At 37.7% G+C, this 10,218-nt stretch overlaps 1 pseudogene; it reads left to right on the top strand.

Annotated features, from left to right (window-relative positions):
- LOC132014488 (stathmin-like) overlaps positions 1 to 3,220 on the top strand; it is a 43,975-nt pseudogene extending 40,755 nt beyond the window's left edge.
- Positions 3,221 to 10,218: the final 6,998 nt, after the last annotated feature.

Below are 10,218 nucleotides of genomic sequence, written 5' to 3'. Positions count from 1 at the left end.
GTTAGTTGGACGACTGCCTTCGGCTCAGGTCATGATCCTGGAGTCCCAGGATCGAGTCCCACATCGGACTCCCAGCTCCATGGGGAGTCTGCTTCTCTCTCTGACCTTCTCCTCATTCATGCTCTCTCTCACTGTCTCTCTCTCAAGTAAATAAATAAAATCTTTAAAAAAAAATAAAAAATAAATTAAAAAAAGATTTTATTAATTTATTTGACAGACAAGAGATCACAAGTAGGCAGACAGGCAGGCAGAGACAGAGAAAGGAGGAAGCAGGCTCTCGGTTGAGTCAGTTGAGCAGAGAGCCGGATGCAGGGCTCGATTCCAGGACCCTGGGATCATGACCTGAGCTGAAGGCAGAGGCTTTAACCCACTGAGCCACCCAGGTGCCCTGTAAATGATATTTCAATAAAGATCCTTTAAAAAAAAGCATTGTTCTGGCTTGCAAAACAAAAGTTACTGCCTCCAAACACAAAACAAAACAAAACAAAATCCACAAAATAAACGTCATATTTATTTCATATATTGTTAAATTTAATACTAATAACAATTTAAGGACCCAGAACAATTTGTAGGTTAGATTGTCTCATTTCAAAGTAGTCCTCTAGTAAGTACAATGATTCTTTAGAAATCAGAACTAAACATAATTTCAAAAACAAAACTATAAAAATCATTTACATCCTGTTCACTGCACAGATATTACATTTAATGAGACATGTGGGTACACTTAAGAATGTTTCATACGATCTAGAGAATGATTTCCAAAAGTTAAGTGTCGCACACTAACAAACTCTCAAAATATCCCTGCTTTTACCATGTCTTTCACTACATGCACATGCCCAGACACTGTGTTTGTCAGTAAAAAAACCATTACTAATTTCAATGTTATTCCTCTTGACTCAAAACGTTTTGGTAAAGACTCTTAGCTCTAGATTTCTCTTCTGGGTTTTGATTATATTCTTTATTTGTCATCTTTCAGCACAGCAAGGCTTATGCTTTCAGGTAAGAAATAAGGAAAATGTGAACAGATAAACCACTATAATGTGGATTGAACAGATGAAACACTACAATCTGGATTGGCTCATTTTCAAGCAAATGTCTTTATGAAGATAAAATGGCTTTATGTCAAGAAAGAAGGGTTAAAAGTGCCATTTATGCATTCCTGAAGTGAGATTGGTATCATACATAAAATTATTCCTCTTGAGATAAAATTGTAGCTAGTAAGTATTTTAAATTTGGCCAATCATCAACATAGAAAGCTTAGGGACACTTTGGAGACAGATTATCCAAGGTTTGGATCCCTCGTCTTTCATTTATTGGCTGGATGATCTTGAGGCAGTTGCCCAAATTCAATTCTCTTATTCACATAAAAGAGGATAATAAATTATGCATACATCATAGCATTATAGGGGAAAAAACGACTATGTCTAACAAAAGTAGGCATTCAAAAAACTGTTCTACCTTACTATTCTGGAATCTCATTTAAAATAGCAGTATCCATAATGGCACCATTGGCCATTCAAGAAATATTACTAATAATCCCTAATAACTAAAAAGATTTATTCTCTGTTCTAAATACCAGAGATAGATCAGACACTACTGGAAGACTACAAATATACCCTCTCCCTACTGCCTCATACTCTCTAATCTTCATAATATCTAATGAAATAGTTCCAATATTGCTTAGTATGAAAACTGAGAAGTACAGACTCCAGAAGAAACCATGAAGAAACCTCCAGAAGAGGGCAATCAAAAATAAATAGGCAATAGGCCCTCACGTTCACTAACAGTAGAATAACTCTGGTCATTTCTTCCTCTCTGGTATGGCATTGCATCTCAGATTGCCTTATATCACAGGGATGTTGTAAAGACTCTAAAGACCTAAAAAAACTTATAATATGATTATAGGCACCAAATGCCAAATGAACGAAAGAATGAAGCATAAAAGAACTAAAGGAATGGAAGGAACAAACTAAAGATGAAGTTATCTTCAGCTGTAGAATAAAAGAAAAAAAACTTCGGTAAGGTCAAGAAAACATGTTAAGTAGAATAGTTAGGAGACGCCTTCTAAATGTCTCTAAGTATCAGATGTGATTTTATTTCTTTCAACTTGCATTTCTTTATTATTCCTCACTTTCCTTCACAAATCAACACTTGTCAAATTATACTGTACCTATAACGGAAGGGCACAGACATAGTGATAGAAATTTTCTAATGGGGTAAGGTGCAGAAGATAGACTCTGTCCTTTTCCAGATCCTTTCAAAGTTAACTTTAAAAGAACTGGTATCAGGAAGAGCTGGGGATTCATTTAGTTAAGTCAATTTCTAAAGCAATTTGGAAATGAACCACATGGAGGAGAAAGGAATTTGCTTGTTTGTGTTTATATTTTCCTTCCTTCAGAATAAGAGTATATACCTCCTACTACTGGAGGAAGGAAACAGATAATTTTGAAGGCATCTTTATATATTTATGAAATGAACTATGGTATATCCTTAATCAATACATCAGAATCTACACAGAGTTCAAAAACCACATCATATTTTCAGTTTTTAAAACTGTGATTAAAAAAGTACCTAACATAAAATTTACCATCTTGGAGAATATGGCCAGGTGGCTCAGACTGAGCATGGTTTTCCTTAACACTGGCTTCTGTAGAACCCACTGCCAGTCTCTTGTCTGCTATTCACAGTGGCTGCTTCTGATACCCCAGGGAAAAAACTGGAGAAACATGACTCAGGCCAAGCTTTTGGGTTGATTCTCAGCCCTCAACCAAAAGAACTCATCCCAGAATTCCCCCTTTCCCCTCCAAAGAAGAAAGATCTTTCTCTAGAGGAAATTTGGAAGAAATCAAAAGCTGCAGAAGAAAAAAACAAGTCCCATAAAGCGGAGGTCTTGAAGCAGCTTGCTGAGAAATGACAGCATGAGAAAGAAGTGCTTCAAAAAGCAACAGAAGAAAAGAACAACTTCAGTAGAATGGCAGAAGAAAAACTGACTCACAAAATGAAGGCCAACAAAGAGAATCAGGAGGCATAAATGGCTGCCAAACTGGAGCGCTTCTGAGAGAAGGACAAGTACATGGAAGAAGTGTGGGCAAACAAAGAATCCAAAGATCCTATTGATAAAATGACACTAATTTGTTCTGAGAACCGACTTTCTCCACTTCCTTTCCCCAAATATCCAAAGACTATACTGGTCAGCGTCATTTTACATTTGCCCTCCTGACAAATATTCTATAAGCTGATGTAGGACTGTATGGGTAGATCTAGACAGTATGATGTTGTTTTATGGGCTAAAGGGGAAAAACTGAATGTTGCATTTTTTCTAAATGTAGTTACTTTAGAAACTAACTACTTTCTTGTTTCTAAAGTAACTACTTTTCTTGTTGCATCTCTTTTCTACTTTAGTACACTTGGAATCCTGGGTTAGCGGCTAATACCATACTAGCTCTGTGAAAACATGTTTGATGTTTGTGAAAAGAGTGTATAGTGGCTTCTTTTAAACTGTTAGATGCTGAATATCTGCTCATTTTAAACCCCAATCTATCCAGATCTTACCAGATGCTACTGTACTTTAATAATTAATAAAACTGCATGGTACTATTAAAAAAAATAATTCATCATCTTAACCATTTTTAAATATATAGTTCAGTAGTTTTAAGTATATGCATATTGTTGTAAAACAGGTATCTAGAACTTTTTCATCTTGCAAAACTGAAACTCTATAGCCATTAAATAACTCATATTTCCTCCACCCTAGCCCCCTGATGACCCCCACTCTACTTTCTGTTTCTATGAATTCTATTATTTTAGATACCTCATATAGAAGGAACTGATTTTATGTGTCTTTTTGTGACTGACTTATCCCACTTAACATAATGTCCTTAAGGTCCATCATATTGTAGCATGTGAAAAAAATGTAAAAAGGATCCCCTTGCTCTTTAAGGCTGAGTAATGTTCCATTGTATGTATATACCACATTTTGTTTATCCATTCTTCTGTTGATAAACATTGGGTTGCTTCTACTCTTAGGTACTGTGAATAGTTCTGTTGTGAACATGGAAATGTAAATACCTCTTGAATAGCTGCTTTGAATTCTTTTGGATATACAGCCAAAAGTAGGATTATTGGCTCATATGGCAGTTCTGTTTTTAACTTTTGAGTAACTGCCATACTGTTTTCCACAGCAGTTGCATCGTTTTACAATCCCATAGTGTACAAGGGTTCCAATTTCTCCACATATTCAACCAACATTAATTACTCCCTGTGTTATTTTAATAGTAGGCACGTTAATGAGTACAAGGTAATAAGTCATTATGGTTTTGATTTGCATTTTTCAGATAATTACTAATGTTGACCATCTTTTCAAATGGTTGTTGGTCATTTGTATTTCTTCTTTAGAAAATGTCTATTCAAGGCCTTTGCTTATTTTTAATCAGGTGATTTTTTGTTATTGTTGAGTTGTAGCAATTCTTCACTTATTCTGGATATATTAATGACTTATCACATACGTAATTTGCAAATATTTTCTCTCATTCTGCAAATATTTTCTCTCATTTTCGCTTGCCATTTCATTCTGTTGATTGAGCCCCTGATACCCAAAAGTATTTTGGCTTAATGTAGTCATATTTTTTCTTCCATTTTGCTTGTGTTTTCTGTGTTTTTGATGTCATATTCCAAGAAAACACTATCAAACTCTACATGATGAATTTTTCCCTCTTTGTTTCCTTGTAGGAGTTTTATAGTCTTAGATCTTTAAGATGTCGTTAATCTAATTTTTGTATATGGTAAAAGATAAGGGGCCCACTTAACTCTTGCGTACATATACCCAGTTTTACCAAAAATATTTGTGGAGGAGTTTCCTCCCCACACACACTGGGTAGTCTTGGCATGCCTTGCAAAGAACATTTGACTATATAGGTAAGAATTTACTTCTGGGCTCTCTATTCCATTGATGTAGTTGACTGTCTTTATAAAAATGCCACACTGATTTGATTACTGTGGCTTTGTGATATGTTTTAAGGAAAGGTGAATTGGGGGAATCGAAGGGGAGATGAACCATGGCAGACTGAGGACAGAAACAAGCTGAGGGTTTTAGAGGGGAGGGAGGTAGAGAGATGGATGAGCCTGGTAGTGCGTATTAAGGAGGGCATGTATTGCATGGAGCACTGGTTGGGGTACATAAACAATGAACCTTGGAACACTGAAAAAATAAAATAAAGTTTTTAAAAAATAAACAAAAAAATAAAATAAAATCAAGACCTATGAGTCCTCCAACCTTTTTTTTTTTAAATCTCAAAGTTGTTTTGGCTATTCAAAGTCCATTGAGAATCCATTAAAATCTTAGGATAAATTTTTGTATTTCTTCAAAAAATTCTGTTGGAATTTTGATAGAGATTGCATTGAACAAGTAGATCAGTTTTAGTACGGACATGTAGTATGGACATGTTAACAATATTAAATCTTCCAATCCATGAGGATGAGATGTCTTTCCATTTATTTGTGTTCTTTTAAATTTCTTTTAGCAGTGTTTTGTGGTTTTCACTGTACAAGTCTTTCACCTCCTTGGTTAGATTTATTCCTAAGTATTTTATTCTTTTTGATGCTATTGTAAATATAATTGTTTTCTTATTTTCCTTTTTTTTTTGAACTCTTCATTTTTAAATCTGATAGATTTTTAAATAATTTGCCATTAACTGTCTTCCTTCTTTGCCATGATTCTTTTTTATAGTAATTCCACTTATTCATGAGGCAGAACAGGATGCTAGGGTATGTGTTCCTCTGATGTGTACCCATTTCACTGTCAGTATTCTCCATGTTTCCAACTACAGTAACTTCAGTACTTCAGGAGAACAGAATCAAAACACAGAGTCAATCAACATAGTAACATAGGAGGCTCCTAAGATTTGTTCCTCCCATAGATATACCAAATATACAGTTACACATGGAGGAATTCCTCGTGAAAAAGATCCAGAAACCAGCTGAGTTACTTCAGAGAAAATACATTGAAATGGGCAGGAAAGGCTGAGACACTCTTTTGTCATAAAACCCATGCCATATGATCAGAATGCAACTCCCAACTGCCAAATTCTTCTTGAGGAGGAAAGGGAGTTGGGACCCATATCTAACACTCCAGTCTTTCAAGACTCCCACATTTAAGACAGGTTCCCAAACACCTAGTTCTGAAAGTCAGTGAGGTTTTCATCCATAAGACTCACAAGAATTATATCAAACAGAAAACCAGTTCTTAACTGGCTATCTCGGTGAAGGTACAACATAGAGGAAACAGGCAAAAAATATCCATCTCCCATTTTTTTTTTCCCTGAAAGGACTTTATCTGTACATGTCAAAAGCTGCTGCCTGAATGTCAGCAGGCACCAACGGGCTCTGATCCTCCTCACAGACTAGGAAAGTTGGCACACATTTCCCCCATCTTCTTCCTCAGGCCTACTCCAAGTCAACAGTGATTCCCTGAAAGAAGCTTGTATATACATCTGTACCTCATTTTTTGCTGCTGCTGATGAAGGAATGGGTCTCTGGACTGCCTGGCTCTGACAGCCAATGGAGTTTCCATTCATGAGTTCCACAGGGATACAGCAAATAAAGAGGCAAATGTTAACTAGCTATCATCCCTGAGCTCAACATAAAAAAAGCAGGCAAAAATGCCTACATTCCAGTCTTTCTCTGAAAGGGATTTACTTGCATATTTTGAGATCTGCTGCTTGAGGGCCAGGTTTCTAATTTAGCATGTCTCTTGTGGCTGGCAGCCATCATCTCCAGATACTGGGAAAACCAACAGATACCTCCCGTCTTCTCTCTCCAGCCTGCTCCAAGTAACTCACCAGTGTATCTCCCTGGAAGAAGCTTGTATACATGTCTGCACTCCAACTTTCACAGCTGTCTCCAGGGATAGATTCACAATAACCTCGCTCTCATAGCCAGTGGGGCTACCTTTCGCCAAGTCCCACAGAAGTATAGGAAATAAAAAAGAGGTTTTAACTGACTATCCCTCCAGGGCTCAACACAGAAGAAGCAGGCAAAAATGCTGCTCTCCAAGTTTTCCTTGAAAGGGATATAGCTGCAAACCTTAAAAGCTCATGACTCAGGCTTCTAATTTTAATACATATCTAGGTCCTGACTGTGAAAAAAATACATACTTTCTCAGTTTCGGCCTGAGATTCCAGCTTCTAATCAATCTACATCTAGGTCCCAACTGTAATCCTTCCTTTTGGAACACTGATGGCCTTTCCCACCGGGAGCCGCTAAAACAAAGAAAGCATATTGGTGAATCACAAATGTTTGAGAGAAAACCAAGAGCTTGGCTGGGCTGATTTAACAAGGTTGATATCCTACATGAGATATTATGTCAAGAGTGCAAGAGGTGTTGCCAAAAATAGTCTCTATTTTCCTATAGCCCAATGTGAAGGTATCTGAGGTCATAACATAATGAGCCCCTTCATGTCATCTCACCAACCTCAATCATTTTTTTTTTCAGCTGGTATTTACTTAATGCTTTATATTTGTCAGCTATATGATCAACCAGGAAACATGAATAAATTGACCATCAAATTTTTAAGTAATCTAAAATAAAAAATTGTATGCCTAGCTCTGTTAGATATTCTAAGTGGGAGATACAAAGGCCATGTAAGATTTGGCCCTGAAATATCTTTGAACATACAGACATATATATGTAGGTCTGTATAAGGTTAGTAGAATCTTGTAGAATACAATCTAAGGCAATATATAATTCTGTGGTCCAGAAAATGCATACCATGAGAAATAAGAGTTATGATTTTTGAACACCTTCACAGATTGTGATTGTGTGAGGACTAAAAGTTCTACTTTGGTGACTACCAAAATTCTGCTTTAACCAGTGAAGAAATTTGACTTTTTTGAGTGAAATAAGTCAAGCAGAGAGAGTCAATTATCATATGATTTCACTAACTTGTGGAGCATAAGTAATAACACAGAAGATATTGGAAGATGGAGAGGAGAAGTGAGTTGAGAAATCAGAGGGAGAGACTGTGGACTTTAAGAAATAAACTGAGGGTTTTGGTGGGGATGGAGGTGGGAGATTGGGTGAGCCTGGTGGTGGGTATTATGGAGGGCATGTATTACATGGAGCACTGGGTGTGGTGCATAAACAACAAACTTTGGAACACTGAAATAAAATAAAATATTTTTTTTAAAAATAGTGCAACAGGTGGCTCTTTTATGTAATATACAGAAACCAACAGAGTCTAAGGAAATGAAGAACAGAAAAAAAACGTACCAAACAATAGTACAAGATAAAACTCCAGAAACAGACTTTAATGATATGAATATAAGTGATTAACCAGATAAGGAGTTCAAAATACTGGTCATAAAGCTGCTCACTTCATTCAGAAGAACAATTCAGTGAAAATTTTGACAAATAGAAAATATAACAGTGTCAATCAAAAATCACAGAGCTGAAGAACATGATAACTGACCTGAAAATTTCAACAGAGGGACCCAAAAGCAGAGTAGATGAAGCATAAAATAGATTAACAGGGGCACCTGGGTGGCTCAGTGGGTTACGCATCTGCCTTGGGCTCAGGTCATGATTTCAAGGTCCTAGGATCAAGCCCCAGCATTGGGCGCTCTGCTCAGCAGGGAGCCTGCTTCCTCCTCTCTCTCTCTGCCTACCTCTCTGCCTACTTGCGATCTCTCCTTCTCTCTCTGTCAAATAAATAAAATCTTAAAAAAAAAAAAATGAGGGAGGAGTCAAGATAGCGGAGAAGTAGCAGGCTGAGACTACATCAGGTAGCAGGAGATCAGCTAGATAGCTTATCTAAACATTGCAAACACCTACAAATCCAATGGGAGACTGAAGAGAAGAAGAACAGCAATTCTAGAAACAGAAAATCAACCACTTTCTGAAAGGTAGGACTGGCGGAGAAGTGAATCCAAAGCGACGGGAAAATAGACCAGCCTCTCCCGGCCAGCAGCGGAGCAATGGAGCACAAAATCAGGACTTTTAAAAGTCTGTTCCGCTGAGGGACATCGCTCCAGAGGCTAAGCCGGGGTGAAGCCCAAGCGGGGTCAGCATGGCCCCAGGTCCCGCAGGGTCACAGAAGGATCTGGAGTGTCTGAGTGTCACAGACCTTGCAGGTATTAGAACGGGGAAGCCGGCTACACAGACAGAGCCGAGGAGTAAGCTCTCAGCTCAGGGTTACTTTGAACTGGTCGCAGACTGGGTGAGCTCGGAGCATGGCCGGAGGCCAGGGAGATGGGAGTTATTGGGTGCTATTCTCTGAGGGTGCACTGAGGAGTGGGGTCCTGGGCTCTCGGCTCCTCTGGGCCGGAGACTAGGAGGCCGCCATTTTGATTCCTGTCCTCCAGAATTCTACAGAAAGCGTTCAGGGAACAAAAGCTCCTGAAAGCAAACCCAAGCTGATTACTCAGCCCAGCCCCTGATAAGGGTGGTGCAACTCCACCTGGGACAAAGACACTTGAGAGTCACTACAATAGGCCCCTCCCCCAGATGATAAACAAGAAATCCAGCCAGGACCAAGTTCACCTACCAAGGAATGCAGGTTCAATACCAAGGACAGCAGAAGAATTCCAGAGGAGGAGAAAGCAAAGAACTGAACTCATGGCTTTCTCCCCATGATTCACTAGTCTTGCAGTTAATTTAATTTGGTTTTGTTTTTTCAATTTTTTTTTCTTCTGCTAAACATTTTTAACAATCACCCTTTTCTTTTTTAATGTTTTTTAACTAGTTTATCTAATATACATATTTTATCATTTTTGCATTTTTTCTTTATTTGTTTTCTTTTTTTAATTGTTTCTTTTTTTTTTTTCTGAACCTCTTTTCATCCCCTTTCTCCCCCCCAAGATTTGGAGTGTCTTCTGATTTGGTTAAAGCATATGTTCCTGGGGTCTTTGCCACCTTTTTAGTATTTTACTTGCTCCATCATATACTCTTATCTGGACAAAATGACAAGGCAGAAAAATTCACCACAAAAAAAAAGAACAAGAGGCAGTACCGAAGGCTAGGGACCTAATCAATACAGACATTGGTAATATGTCAGATCTAGAATTCAGAATGACAATTCTCAAGGTTCTAGCTGGGCTCAAAAAAGGCACAGAAGATATTAGAGAAACCCTCTCGGGAGATATAAAAGCCCTTTCTGGAGAAATAAAAGAACTAAAATCTAACCAAGTTGAAATTTTAAAAAAAAGCTATTAATGAGGTGCAAT

Source organism: Mustela nigripes, chromosome 3, assembly GCF_022355385.1.
Source record: "Mustela nigripes isolate SB6536 chromosome 3, MUSNIG.SB6536, whole genome shotgun sequence".
NCBI lineage: Eukaryota > Metazoa > Chordata > Mammalia > Carnivora > Mustelidae > Mustela > Mustela nigripes.
Note: the sequence above shows the minus strand (reverse complement) of the source record. Positions and strands in the feature narration are given on the sequence as shown.